The 14,878-nt window shown below is 37.1% G+C and overlaps 1 protein-coding gene across 11 annotated transcripts in view; it reads left to right on the top strand.

Moving 5' to 3' along the window:
- Positions 1-14,878, top strand: part of LINGO2 (leucine rich repeat and Ig domain containing 2) — a 434,702-nt gene that overhangs the window by 117,932 nt on the left and 301,892 nt on the right. For all 11 annotated transcript variants that reach the window (XR_007456517.1, XR_007456521.1, XM_049624660.1 and 8 more), the window contains one exon: positions 5,942-6,100. The gene's annotated coding sequence lies outside the window, so the exon portion shown is untranslated. The remainder of the gene's footprint in view (positions 1-5,941; positions 6,101-14,878) is intronic.

The raw sequence follows: 14,878 nt of genomic DNA, 5'->3' as shown, positions 1-14,878 counted from the left end.
GTTCACAGATGTGTTCTGTCTGACAAAAATCACGTTTAGAATGTTGCTTGGAATGTCCTTAAGCTCAGTTTGCTTTCTTCAGCTCACTTTTGTCTGGCTCATGGGCTTCTGGTTGTAGCTCACATTTAAGCGATACAACTGACCCTTAGACATTTGTTTATGAGCTCTGAGAATTTAAAGGATTGTTCTACAAAGCATAAACTCAGAGTGAGGTATTTGGGAACTTCCAGCACAAGATTAAATTTGGTTTGTAAATTCTAATTTGACAAGGCTTGCCAAGCTAGGGTCAAATTTTTAAGAACTATTTTTGTATTCAAGTATAATATATTCTGAAGTGAAGGCATATTGGGTCCCTGCCCCTCTTCCATGAGGCACCAGTTCACTTCTCTGTCCACTTGGCCAGATGATGAGCAATACATGGGCAGGAACTGAATCTTTGGACTTGCCTTGTGCTCGGAGCAAGCACATTATACAGAATGCAATAGATGCTTAAACGTTTGTTGAAACGCAAAGGCGGAAAAGAAGGGAGAGTGGAAGGAAGGATGGGAAGAAGGAAGGTAAAGAAGAAGACAATGGAGAAAAGAAGAAAAGGAGGAAAGAAGGGGAAAAAACAGGAAAGAAAGGAAAAAGTACTGAGACAAGTGTCATTTGTAGAAAATTTAGAAATGTGACTAATTGGATCCCTCATTTAAGGAAAATACCAACAGGAATATGGACTACTTTAATTCTCAAAGTTTATAGAACATAGTCAAATTCAGAATTAGGCATCTTTGAGCCAAGATAGAAATGAAGAGAATTGTTTGTGTTTTAGTATCAGGCACTGTATTCTCAGATATTGACAGAATTACCCTAAATTTTGCTTTTGTCACCCATGGGGCTTCCTGCCAGGTTTCTGAAGTAAAAATATTAAATGAGTATCTTGGAAGATTATTTTAAGTTTGTAATTAGTTACAATGTAGCTAAACATACCAAATGAGCATCAAAAAAATGCCAGTGTGCTATTTATATTTTAATCTAATCATCATCTTTGTCACAATCTATCATCACAGTCTTCTCCTTGTGTCTATATTTTTTCCATTGGAAAAACATGGCTTTAAAGAGAGAGAGAGAAATGTCATCTGTTGCTTTCAGAAAATTAAACTCATTTAAAATTGAGTACTCAGAAATCCTGTTATTTTGTTTGTTGACTTTTGGTATCTTCTTTCCAAAATAAAACCTACTCAGAGCTTGGTTATTTAAAATCAAGTGAGTTGGAAATCTATAAAGTTGTTTAGACACCATGCCAAGTAAGCTGGGTGAGAGAGTGGTGTATTAGAAATACAGGTGTATCATGGGGTTATGTACTCATCCAGATCCTACTGTGATCCTAATGACCTCTGGTATGTCACTTCATTTCCCTGAGACTCAGATTTCCATATATATATTGAGCACATCTCTCAAACTCAATTTATAAGAATTTGGAATTGACAGTACAGCACTATCAATTAACTGCATTTAAGCTCCATTTTTCAAAGCCTCTATGTCTTTGGACAATAACTTCCACTCTCTGATTCTTATTTCAATCACCTTGAAGTGGGTGTTATTACATTACTTTGCATGTTTTTTTGACAAAATTAAATGTGAAACCATATATGAAACAACAATAGGCACATAGATTTTTTTGATGACCCCTGCCTGCTGGGAAATAATCTGTGACTTGTACATCTGACTAAATGAAGAAGAAGGAAAAAAGGAATTTGGAAGCAATCATTTTGTAAATAAAAATGGTAGCACCTTCTCTTTTCCAATATCACTGATAAAAGGAACATATTTGAAACTTCTAAGGCAGAAAGCCTCATTACTTTGATTGTTGGTAACCTACTTATTCCTATATTCTTGATGTTTGTGTGGGGAAATGAGTAACCTAGATACACAGCTTGCAAAATGCACCAAGCAGTCATTTAACAAATGCACTGAGCTCAGAGTGCTGAATGCTCTTCCAGTTCTGTCGGCTACCCAGAGGGCTGTGCAGCATGCCTCTATGGGGAAGATGAAGCACATCCCTGAGATAAAGTTTAAAGAGCAACATATCAACAAGTACAAATCAATAGTTTATAAAATGAGTGCCTAAGTGCTGAGGGGATCCTTTGGAAAGCTTTCTTCAAAGCAATAAGATAAACTAAAAGGGTAGTGGTAGTGTGCATAAAGAAAAAGAAGACCAAAATTCAATTTCAGAGCACTTAAGGCCAGACCAAGAAACAAGAAAATAGTGTTTGTGAGTGTTTGAATTTCTTCATGCACTTGTTTTAAATTCATGCACAACAGGATTTTATCAATAAGTTCTGTATACCATGCCCCTATCTAGAACCTCTTTGAACATTGTCAACAATTCATGAATACAGTATTGAGGTATAATTTATGTGCAGTAAAAAGCCCTCATTCAAAATTCAGTTTCAAAGAATGCAAGTTTCAGGGCACCTGGGTGGCTCAGTCAGTTGAGCGACTCTTGGTGTCTGCCCAGGTCATGATCCCAGAATCCTGGGATTGAGCTCGACTCAGGCTCCATGCTAAACATGGAGCCTGCTTGTGATTCTCTCTCTCTCCCTCTGTTCTTCTCCCCTACTTCTCTCTCTCTCTCTCTCGCTCTTTCTCTCTCTCTCTCAAGAAAAAAAAATATATGTTTCTTAAAAATAAGGATAACATTTATTTTTTATTTTTTTATTTAAAAAAATTAATGTTTTTATTTATTTTTGAGAGAGGGAGAAGACAGAGTGAGTGAGGGAGGGGCAGAGAGAAAGAGAGAGAGAGAGAGAGAGAGAGAGAGAGAGACAGAATCCAAAGCAAGCTCCAGGCTCTGAGCTGTCAGCACAGAGCCAGACTGAGGGCTCGAACTCACAAGCCATGAGATCATGGCCTGCTGAAGTCAGATGCCCAACCAACTGAGCCACCCAGGTGTCCCGCATTTATTTTTAAAAAAGGCTTGGTCTCAGACGAGTCATCTCAGTAATAAGCAGAGGCTCAAAAAATGTAAGATGAGAAAATAGAAGAAAATTATAATGTTTGGAAACCATACGGATTTTAGTAAAAATCACTTAATTTCCAAGAGTATTATTTAAAGCATTATCTGTACCTTTTGTTTTTGTTTTCCTATTTGATAGCATATTTGAAAGAGAGAAAAGTAAAAAAAATTATTTTAAGTCTTTTTTTTCTTCATTCTGAGCATTGGTATTAGAATAAGGTTTTAAACCAATGTCATGGAATTAGTATTTCTTACGAATACCCATGGACTTCTCTTTGAGAAAAATATATGCATTTAATTTTGTATATCTTTTTGAGGAAACAAATGGAATAGATAATACAAAAAGTGTGTGAAGCAACTTGTTGTACAACACCCCCACCTGTTATAATATATATATATATATATATATATATATATATATCCATGAACTGTGATGTGGACAGCACAGGATTGATTGTATGTGAAGCCCAGTACACACATCTGGGAGGCACTGACTCTATGTTGGATGCTAGAAACATCAATGTACAAGTTGGTTGGATTTTTCTGAACCATTTTGAGAGTTAATTGGCTTATGCAGAAAAACTTAACAGTGATACAAAACCATCACATCCAGTAAACACTTTATGTGAGTGAACTGTGTGAATCAGTCATTTGATATTGTAGCTTTGTCTTTGACCTATAATGCTGTGCTCAGTGACAAACTTCAGAAAATCCCATGGTCTGTCATATATGAGTAGGATAAAAAATAAAGCCAATTCGTTTTATTTGGTCTAATGTTGCTTCCTTTCGTTGTTACAAATATATGCTAACAAATCAGAATAGAATAGATGACAGTCTTTTTTATGGGAAGAGAATGTGTCTTTCCATTTTGTATCCAGGCACCTAATCCCATACCTGGAACAACTGAGGTACTCAATTAAAATTCGTGGAATAAATAAGTGGGGTCATGGATAAGTCAGTTATCAACAGTCAGTGGAAAACCATCAGTACTGAAGGAAATACACAGAACCTGTCCCTTCAAAGAAGGGATCAATAGCATCCTCTTTGAATAATGAAATAAAGCTCATTTTAGAAAACAAGTAGCTACATTGATTTACTTATATTTACTTTTTTGTCGTAAGTAGCAGAACTGAAGCGTAAGAAGTCACACCAGGGCACAGATAGCTGCTTCTAAAGCAAGAGGCTTTCAAAATGTTTTCATTTAAAGTTAGTTTGGGAGCTTGGAGATTATGTTTATAAACACTTCCCTGTCATTAGGTCCACCAGCATATGACATCTTTCAGTATCCTACATGGCTTCCAAGAGACCAAAAAGGATTACCACTCATGAGAACATATTTGTTTTATAAGGGAATTGATTTGAATTTTTAGAGCATACATAACGCAGAAAAGAAGTAATAATGATTTTTGGCATGCATAGAAACATTTTGCATCCATAAGTTGACTAAGGTTTTAACTTAACAAATACCAGGGCTTAAATCAACAGATTAGAACATTTTAGCCTTGTGTGTGCATGTGTGTGTCTGGATGTGTTTGTTGTGGAGGTGGGGGTCTGGGTGGGTCAGTAATAGTGTCCGCATTCCTGTTCTGAATTGCAGAGTGATCGCTTAGTGTCCAGGTATACATTCCTCCTTTTAAGGATTTACTTTGAAATATTGCATTTTAGTCTGAAGTATGTACTTGACTTCAACCCGTTGCCTTCTTACCATTTCTGCTGAAATGGCACAATAGGATATCTCACTACTGTGCCTTTTAACGAAGTCTCCCCATTGCCTTCTGGGAATACTTGAAGCTCTAATCACAGGTGCATGAGGATATATCATTTTGTGGCTTGTTAAAATCAGCTTTTGCACCTGTGTCCATGAATCTGCAGCACATAATCATCCACATGAGTCCCCCTACAGACTTAGAATAGCCTCTCAACCATTTCTGTTGCACTATTTAGAAAATAATAATAATTCTGGTTTTGTATTTGCATAACTAAATATGGTTGCTGTAGCTAAAAAAAAAAAAAAACCCTAATAGTTATTAAAGTCTATCCTGGAAAGCCCAATAAGCTAATCTGTTCACTGGTTTCCTAAATTTCTGTTGAACAGAGTTATTTGTGTGGCAGGTACGAGTATAATAAGAGTTGTTGATTATGCATGTTTTTTTTTCCTCCTTGAATTGAAATCAAACATGCTTAAAAGTTTAAACACCATATTTAGTCATACAGACATTGATAGTTGAAACATTAGGTATGTAGTACGCTGTCCCCAAATTCAGTCATGTAATTACTTCCCTGGGCTGTGGGCATTTCCTTTGTGTACAGATTCTGACTACAATACGTTCATGTTGGTTACTGTTTTATAGTCTGTGTCTCAACATGGATAAAGGTAGCTGTGGAATATGCAGTACCTCATATATGCCCCTTAAAGGTGTTTCTCACATGCTCTCCTACAGACGTGATGCACGTTTTTTACAGTGAATGTTGACACTGACCAGAGTGTCAGAACTCACAAAGGAAACTATCCTGGATCTAAACCAACATGTGGAATTTTCTTTAGCTGGTGATGAGTTTGGCCTTTTTGAATCTCTTTGCTCAGTTACCCTAAGCGTTCTATAGGTAGAGTCAGAAAATTATTCTGATTACCCCAAGTGGTCACCTACATGAAAGAGAAGGGGTACACACCAAAAATATGTGGGTTTTAATATCAATAATGTTTATTTATACCGACAGCTTAAATAGATCAATAAGAGGACCGTGCACTCTGCAAAAACACCTTCTGTAGCACATAAACTTCAGTCTTCTGGCTTTAATGTTTGTCAGCATCTTGAGAGGCATTTATGGCCCTTCACATACTCTTTCATGATTCCATTATTGATTAACTAGTGATGCCTGCTAGACCTAGGTCATGGTTCACTATTTTTCCATTAAAATGAAGAAATACCTTGTTTGTTGCAGGTTCACTTCAAGCAGTTGGCTTGTGGGACTCTGAGAGATGCTGCCGCCCATGACATGTTGGAATTATCATGATCAACTACCCAGTTTGGATTTCAGCCAGTGGCCAGGAGCTTTGCATGGTAGACAGCAAGGGTTGGATTTTTAAAAAGAGTAAACCAGGTAAGATTTGAAGAAGACATTGGATCATTTATCATTTGCTCTAAGAGTTTTAGTGTGTTGCCAAGATGCATTGAATAATGTACAGCTTTTCTATTTATTTTCTAAGTCTACTGAACAGGTTGTTGAAGAATGGTACTCCCTTGGATTTAGGAGAATGTATAGAGTAATAATTGAGTCCATTTTTTCTCAAGAGGAGAAAGGAGTTATTTTAAGATACATATAAAGCAGACCCAAGACACTATGGATGCAATAGCCCAAAACTGCAAGCTAAGGAGATTTCCTCTTTAAGTAACTACTCTGAACTATAATGGAATAAGCAGTTGTACTTTGGAAGGTGTTGTAGAAAAAGTGTTGCTGTTAAGTTGTTGTACTATACACGATATCGAAATGTGAGTGTCGGTTTATAGCATATGATCTTATAAATATGCCTCAGGGTTACTCTAATTTAGAAGATTATACCATTATTCTGCCGTTTATTTCTTTGTAAGTACTTATCATTCCAATTTCGGTTCATGTAAGTATTATTTAAAATGGCGACACAATGACATCCTTCATTATTGTGGCTCTTAGATTTTAAAATGTTATGCTTTTATTCAAGTATTCTTTTTGCGACTTTTATCTATTGCATTCTGGAAACTCTTCTCAACCATTACCTATAGTTTGCCAGACCTTCTTATCTCTCTCCTTAACTGTCTGCCTCCTCCATAATATAATTTAAATCTGTTATCAACAATTACCTGGGAGAAGCAGTAGTCATTCTTGTGCTCTGACTTTAAGACCAATCAAAGCTTTTTCAGATTCTTTGAATTTTAGGCATCCCAAAGCATGATTTTCTTTAAGTTCAGTTATAGAAACAGAAAATATAAGTAAAATGCATTAATTGAGAAAAAAGGAGGGAGATTATTCTAAGTCACTTGAACTATTTAAACCAATACAGCTTTCTTACTTTCTGAAAATAAAGTAGGTAGAACTCAGTCATCAATAAATAAATTATAGCGTAAGATAATTATTTGGGTATAAAAGAGAACTTCTGAAGTGACTGAAAATAATTGATTCTTTAAAGTATGATAAATAAGCCTTCCCAATCCCATAATAACTTATTTGTCTGTAAGATGATATCAAGAGAGAAAAAACTCAAAATACTCACAGATTTCAAATTTATTAGAAGTAGTATAGATGACCAGACTCATGGCAGAAATCCTTACTGATAAACTGAGTTGTGGACAATTGTCGTGCTTAGTGGCAAGGGGGAGTTATGCACACTTACAAGAGTTCTGCTAGTCTGTAAATAAAAGGGACTATACCTCAACCTGCTTCCGTGCTTTGTAGCATTAGAATGAAGCAAACGATTATAACAAGAATGCTTCATGATAGATTTACCTGTTTTATTTATTTATTTATTTATTTATTTTTGAGAGAGAGAGAGAGAGAGAGAGAGAGAGAGAGAGCAAAAGCAGGGGAGGGGCAGAGAGAGAGGGAAACACAGAATCTGAAGCAGGTTCCAGGTTCTGAGCTGTTAGCACAGAGCCCAACACAGGACTGAAAGCCACAAACTGTGGGTGGTCAGAGAGAAGTCAGATGCTTAGTGGACTGAGCCACCCACGTGCCCCAGATTTACATATTCTTTTTTTTTTTTTAATTTTTTTTTTAACGTTTATTTATTTTTGAGACAGAGAGAGACAGAGCATGAATGGGGGAGGGTCAGAGAGAGGGAGACACAGAATCTGAAACAGGCTCCGGGCTCTGAGCTGTCAGCACAGGGGCCCGATGCGGGGCTCGAACTCACGGACCGCGAGATCGTGACCTGAGCCGAAGTCGGCCGCTCAACCGACTGAGCCACCCAGGCGCCCCCAGATTTACATATTCTTAAATGTTTAAGTCTTAATATCTGAGTCCAAAATAAATTCCATCCTGATTGTGCTTATTTCTCTATTTTCAACAAAATTGGGTTCCATGTTAAAACATCAGACTTAGAAGAAAAAGACAAAAAGAAGGATAAAATGAAACCAGTTTTGAAGGGCCTCATGTGATAATGCGATTACTAGCACTGCTTTAATCTTGTCACAAGGAAGAGTTCTCCTGTACTGTGAGATCAGCATTTTTGTTCTTTAGAACACCTTTCTGAACTTTGTAAGTTAGCAATATAGAAAAAGTGTACAAGTGCTTTTGACCCAAGAAACATAACTTCTTTTCTCTTCAGTCAACCTTTTGAAAGTGAATCCTATTGATTAGGAGGTACAGAGATAGTACACTCTACTGTTCTGTATAAAAACATATATTGTAGAAGGGCCCCAAGCACATAAAAGATTTGACAGTGAATTCATGTATTTTCCCAGTGACAGGTTAACTCTTTAAAAAGGAACAGAAAATTTATACATTATAGTTTTATAGCTTATATTAGTTTTAAATTCATTTTTGTTCTCTGTTGTAACGACGGTAGTTGTGTTTTTTATAGGGATGCATGTTAGCTCCTCCATAAAGTTAAGAGTGTCAAGGCTTCCCAATTCTCCTTCTCACAAGTTTATAACAAAGCCATAACAATTTGTACTGTTTCTTAGCTTAAAAGCAATTTTTCTTTCTTAACGCATTTTAAAAGTAAAGGTTTGCCTAGCTCAGGATTACATTGTTGTATGTTTGTATGGAGAAGCAATATTAAGCAAGAAATACAAAATATAAAAGGTGAGGTTTTCAAAAGCACTTCTGATAACAGCATGCCCCATGTCATGGGATATGCAGTCTCCAGCATGATTCACGAAAACATTTACACAGCACCCATATATGCCATGTGTCCCTTACTTTCTGCAGAGAGCAATGGACATTCTTACCTGTGCAACTATTCTTATTTTGAGATCTTCTAAGAACCTGGAGAACTTAGCGAGGCAACTGATTTCATCATAAAAAGTCTTGTAGGAATCTTAAATACTTTTAGCTACCTATTTATTTACAATTCAGTTTTTGAATGTCAACAAGATGTAAAGCACTGTGTGGCCAGTAACAAATTAACAACCTTCCTTGCCCTGAATTCATCTAGCAGGGTGAAACTGCCATGTAAACAGCTCAACTTTGGGTGAAATGAACTAAAAAGTTTGATGATATATTTCAAACAGAATTCTCCAGAAACTAAGATGAAGGACTGTTGTAACTGATAGGAGTATTCAAAGGTCTTGAGGCTTAAGAGGCATTTCAGCTGCATCGCTAAAAAGTAGGGAGAAGGGCACTCAGGTGGTTCAGTCGGTTAAGCTTCTGACTCTTGATTTCAGCTCAGGTAATGATCTCAGGGTTCATGGAATCGAGCCCCTCATGGGACCCTGTGCTAACAACGGGGAGCCTACTTGGGATTCTCTCTCCCCCTCTCCTGCTCATGTGCTCTCTCTGTCTCCCTGTCTGTCTGTCTCTCTCATAAAAATAAATAAACAAACAAAAAAGGTAGGGAGAATTTTAATTGATGGGAAATGGGTGTAACAGCATTCTAAGTTCAGGGAACAGTATGGCAAAGCCACCATGATGTAAAAATATATGTGCCTTTGGAGAATGGGAGACTTGCCCCTGGAAAGTAGGGAGACATACAGGAAGAGATGGAGGATATAGGTAGGGGCTGGACTGGAGTGCTTGGTGTGCACAGCTACAGTGTTATACATATGGACCTGATGTAATTGAATCTGTGCTTAAAGACACGGCATGGGATGCGTAGGGGCAAGGAAGGTATGTGCAGAGACAAATGGTAAACTCAGAGTATACAGTTCTACGAGTGCATAAATGTGTCATTTCTAGTGCTGCGTCACCAGTGCCTGGAACAGGTCCTACTCATCACTGATTCAGACTAAATGAGTATCTCTCAGTGATAATCCAGAAACTTCTACATTTGCAACTTTCTCCTTTTTTATAAGTGGTTTGAAAACTCTTAATACAAAGGATGAAAAGTTAATGTACATGTTTTCCATCATCTACACGGGTAACACACACACGCACACACACACACACACACACACACACACACACTCACAACTCTCTCCCAGTATGTGCTTGAAATTAAACCTCAGATCCTGTTCCTGAAATTTATGCCTCAATTAAGATGGGGGCAGCTGCTACCCTACTTTATTTCCCTTTTGAGACTTTTATCTCTCAGGCTTTATCCTTCCCTTCATTGTTTTATCATCCCATCAATCACTGTTTCACTCCTTGGGAATGCAGCGTGCATCGCAGGCACATTTTTATGGCCAGAAAGCAAAGCTACCCTACTTGGCATGTAGTGCTTACTTAAACCTAATTAAATAATTCTGCTGAAAGTATGTCCTTTCCAGCACTGTGCACATTTGGCCAAAATGATAGGGAACACTTTAAAGCTGTGGAAAATAACCGGGGTAGGGAGCCTGAAGAAGACACAAATTGAATGATGGTGAACTTCAGCCCAACCTTCCTTGACATAGTCCTCTAATGAGCTGGGGTGCATTCACACTTCTGCTATAGGAAACTCCTAACTCACAGACCAGCTTTCACCCCAATTATTTTGTTGAAAATTACCATTGTTGAAGGCTCTCCAGTAGTACACCAAATTCAGTACATTTTGTATGACTGAATCATCTATTTTCAGTGAACTTCTCTTGTAGTCTGGGAAAAATCCAAGAATTTCTTTCAAAATATGCATACCTAAGGAAATGTAGATATGATTCACTATAATGTAATATTTGTGAGACCAAGGTCTTTGTCTTTCTTCTCTTAAGACCTTAATTTCAGGGACACATTCATTTTCAATAAACATATCTGATGAGTGAATGAATGAATATCAAAAATTGTGCTTGAGATCAAATTCATAACTTCTGTGTTAACAGCAGGAAATACAATTGCTCTCTTCTTAGTGAGGCCAGCTAGCATTCGGTTCATCTTGCCCAGTGTTAGATCAAAGGCATCTTATAGCTTGCAGTACTGCCATTATTTAGTGAAAGATTTTTTTTTAAGTTTATTTTTGAGAGAGAGTGCACATGTGCAAGCGGGGAAGGGGAGAGAGAAGGAGACAGGATCCGAAGAGGACTCTGCACAGAGAGCCTGACATGGGGCTTGAACTCACGAACTATGAGATCATGACTTGAGCCAAAGATTTTTTTTTTTAAATCATATGATGACAAAAATTTTTTATGCATATGAATGATTTAATATAAAATAAAGGATCAAGAAAAAAATTATTAAATGCCTTGTTGCTTTTATAAGTAAAGTATGGTTCTATTTTACAGTCACAAATTTTGAATTTTTATTTTTTATAGATCCCAAATGCTTGGAAGAAAGAAGTAAGGCTTTCCCTGTTTCCATGCTATTGGGTGTGAATTTCTCTGGGTAGAAGTCACTAGACTACTGCTATCCTAGCAAGCTACCCTTTCATATTTCAAGAAGACAGGTTATAGCAAATTGTGGTTGTGAATATACTATCTCAATTAAAGGCCCTGTCGTTAAGTAAAGCCTGGATTTGAATCCAAACTCTGACACTTACAAATTATATGACCTTGGGTAAGTCATTTATCATCTGAGAACTTTGATTCCCAACTTGTAACACGCACGTAGTAGTAGCTGTCCCATGTATAATTGTGAGGATTAAGTGAGATCACACATATAAAACACTCAGCAGAATATCTGACACATTATAAATAAGTGATATATATAAAAATATATCTATTTATAAATTACTGATATACTGATTTATAAATTACTGATATATAAAAGTTACTGATATTTATTATTATTATTATTACCACTAATAGTCTATTGTTATTATTACTACTAATAGTCTATAGATGTAGCAGTTCTACCTAGAAGTTCATTTGTTTCAGTGAAATGTCAGAATATTTTATCCTTAGTCCCTAGAAGTAAATGATATGTAAAATGCTTAGCATTTACACACCTCATAAGCACTCAATTACTGTTAGTTGTTGTGGTGCTAGTTTTAATTGTCATTTTCCCATATAAGCACTTCTTTTCTTTAGGCTCTTTGAGGAGATCTTGGGTCTAATCTCTTTATAGCAACAACTTCCTTCTTAGGATAATGGCAAGTCTATGTATTGTGGTTAGTGTTATGACTTTAAGATAAGGCCCAATCCGTTATTGGTTATATTATAATCACATTGCTGGGTGCCTTGATATTGAGGTGAATAGCATTTTCTTTAAAACCAAATATGACCAGAATGGTTTTTCATACCAAATTATAGTCTTTAGAATCAATAAAACACATTGAAAGCCACTAAAGGAAACATTAACATATATCTGACAGTAGCAAACAAATCATCCTGATCTGTTGACATAATTCTCTAATATGGAAATACTACTTTAACATATACTCATAGATACTGTCTTTAGAGGTCCCTGACATTAATCAAGTAGTATATATGTAATTATGCCTTTAACCTTTCCTTTTGTTACATGTATTTTACACAAAAATACTGTTATTAATTTTAAAATGAAAATTTAGGATTAAAACTGCTTTTAACGTGGTAAAACAATACTTTAAAAATTAACTGTCATGATTAATTTCACAACATGCCACCTAAAACCATATAGGAGAAGAACGGGGATAAATTAGAGACAATTCCATGAATTTCTGGCCTGTGCTTCATAGACTGTTGGTTTTGGGTGGCCCTATTCTTGTCAACAAATGGCAGAATCTAGATAAATCAGCTGAGATGTGAGGGAAGACAAGTAGACTAGAAAACCGAGGGAGGGTCTGTTGAAAATGAATCACTCTGAGGTAAATAAAGGATTCCAGGCTTTGGCGAAGGACTTTCTAGGATTGGACTGTGAGTTTCTGCAAAGAGCCAGGTCCAGAAAGATGCTCATCTTGCCCTGGCAGCTCACCGCTGCCCTTGGTGAGGGGCAGAGGAAGCCATTGGTGGAGAGGAGAGAGATTCAGGGATGCACCGTGGTTTGGAAGTAGATGAAGTGATGGGCTGTGCAGTTGATTGGGCAGTCAAGAAGCAGAATCATGCCAGGGGTTACCAGCTCGATAGCACGTGTGTGATGAGTTTGAACTGAGTGGCAAGAAATCCCTGAGTGAGCAAGGGGAACATTTCATTAGAAGGGAGTTATTTATTCTAAGGATAAGATTTAGCATGAAATTAAGATACTGCTGAAGTCAATCTTTACAAAGTCTCTTCTGCAGAAATATAACCAACACCTGATTATATCATGTCTCTTTCTACTGCATCCAACAGGACAGTAAGAATGAAATAATAATGATACCCACCCTCAATTGAATATTGGGATCAATGTAAGTCTTTTATATCAATAACCCTGAAATATAGACACAGTTACACACATATTCAAGATGAAAAAACCGGGACTTGGAAAGGTTAGTTACTTTTCCAAGCTCACACAGCTCGCATGTGTGAGGGCAAGATCTCCCAAGATCTCCTTTGTCTAAAACCTGTGTGTATTCCATTATATTATTATCCTATTTTTCAGTTCCTGAGACTAATGTTCCAATCTTTATGCCATTATACATGCGAGTACATTTGCTGTTCTATGTATTTTTATATTTTGTAATTTTTTCTTGCATATGTGTGCATATTGCTTTTCCATGAATTTGAAAGTTGCTTAAGAGGTAGAGTATCTCTTTTTTATGGAGGGCCCATTAGTGCTAGTCCTGAGCCATTATGCAGGGCAGGGCCATTATGATAGGCCCTGATTCTGAGCACATGTTTGCTGCTAATGATACCAGTTAACAAACTGGTTTCCTCTTTTCAACAGAGAATTTACATAGACTTCATAAATAACTCTTGGCATAAATGCCACAATTTATGTACCTATAATTTTTTGAATACCTACATAAATGGCCACAATTAAAATAATTTGAGAAGGGCGACTGGGTGGCTCTGTCGGTTAAGCATCTGACTCTTAATCAGCTTGGATCATGATCTCACAGTTTGTGAGTTCAAGTCCCATGTCAGGCTCCGTGCTAACAGCACAGAGTCTGCTTGGGGTTCTCTCTCCCTCTCTCTGCCTCTCTCTCTCTCTCTCTCTCTGTCTCTCTGTCTCTCTCTCAAAATAAGTAAACTTTAAAAATAATTTGAGTAATGTATTGTCTTTCATCTATGTAGCATTTCTTTCCCCTAACAGAGAGCACCAGAGTGATTTAACATCATTTTCCAGCATGCTTTTGTGGAACACTGATCTGGAGGTGTATGTTCCATATACAAAGGGTTTTGCAGCCAATTGCATTTTGCTGGTGTAGTAATTTATGATAAGGACTGGCTCAAAAAGAAAAGGTTTAGGTTTAACTGCAACAATTGCCACTCCCTTCCTGAATAAATGGAGGATTGTTGGTCAGAGGAATATAAATGATCTTGAACGATCTTTTCCCACAAGATTACAACTCTGATGTTAAGTACAGAGGTTTTGGCCAGTCACATTCTTATTCTTTTTTTTTTTCCCCTCCCATTTCTTTTCCTCTCTTTTTTCCTCTCCTTCCTCCTTCCCTCTTCTTCCTTTTTCCTTCTCCCTCCTTTTCCCCCTCCTCTTCCTCTTTCTTCTTCTTCCTCTTCTTCTACCTCTCCCCCCTGCCTGCCCCATACACACATACTCTTCCCTCTTTTTTTCTCTCCTCCCAACCTATGAGCATGCTAACATTTTCCCCTCTTTGGGATTTCCCGTGTTTTGATCCAAACATACCATCACCTCCAGTATATCCCTTCTCTAGATATGTTACTCTAGATATGAGGTTATAACTTTCTTTTTCATATCAGCCAAGTCTTGACACTGTTCTCCATCTCCTTGTTTTTAACCAGAGAGACATTGTAA

The sequence above is a fragment of the Panthera uncia genome, chromosome D4, assembly GCF_023721935.1.
Source record: "Panthera uncia isolate 11264 chromosome D4, Puncia_PCG_1.0, whole genome shotgun sequence".
In the NCBI taxonomy this organism is placed as follows: domain Eukaryota; kingdom Metazoa; phylum Chordata; class Mammalia; order Carnivora; family Felidae; genus Panthera; species Panthera uncia.
The sequence above is the reverse complement of the archived record's forward strand: the minus strand, read 5'-3'. Positions and strand labels throughout refer to the sequence as shown.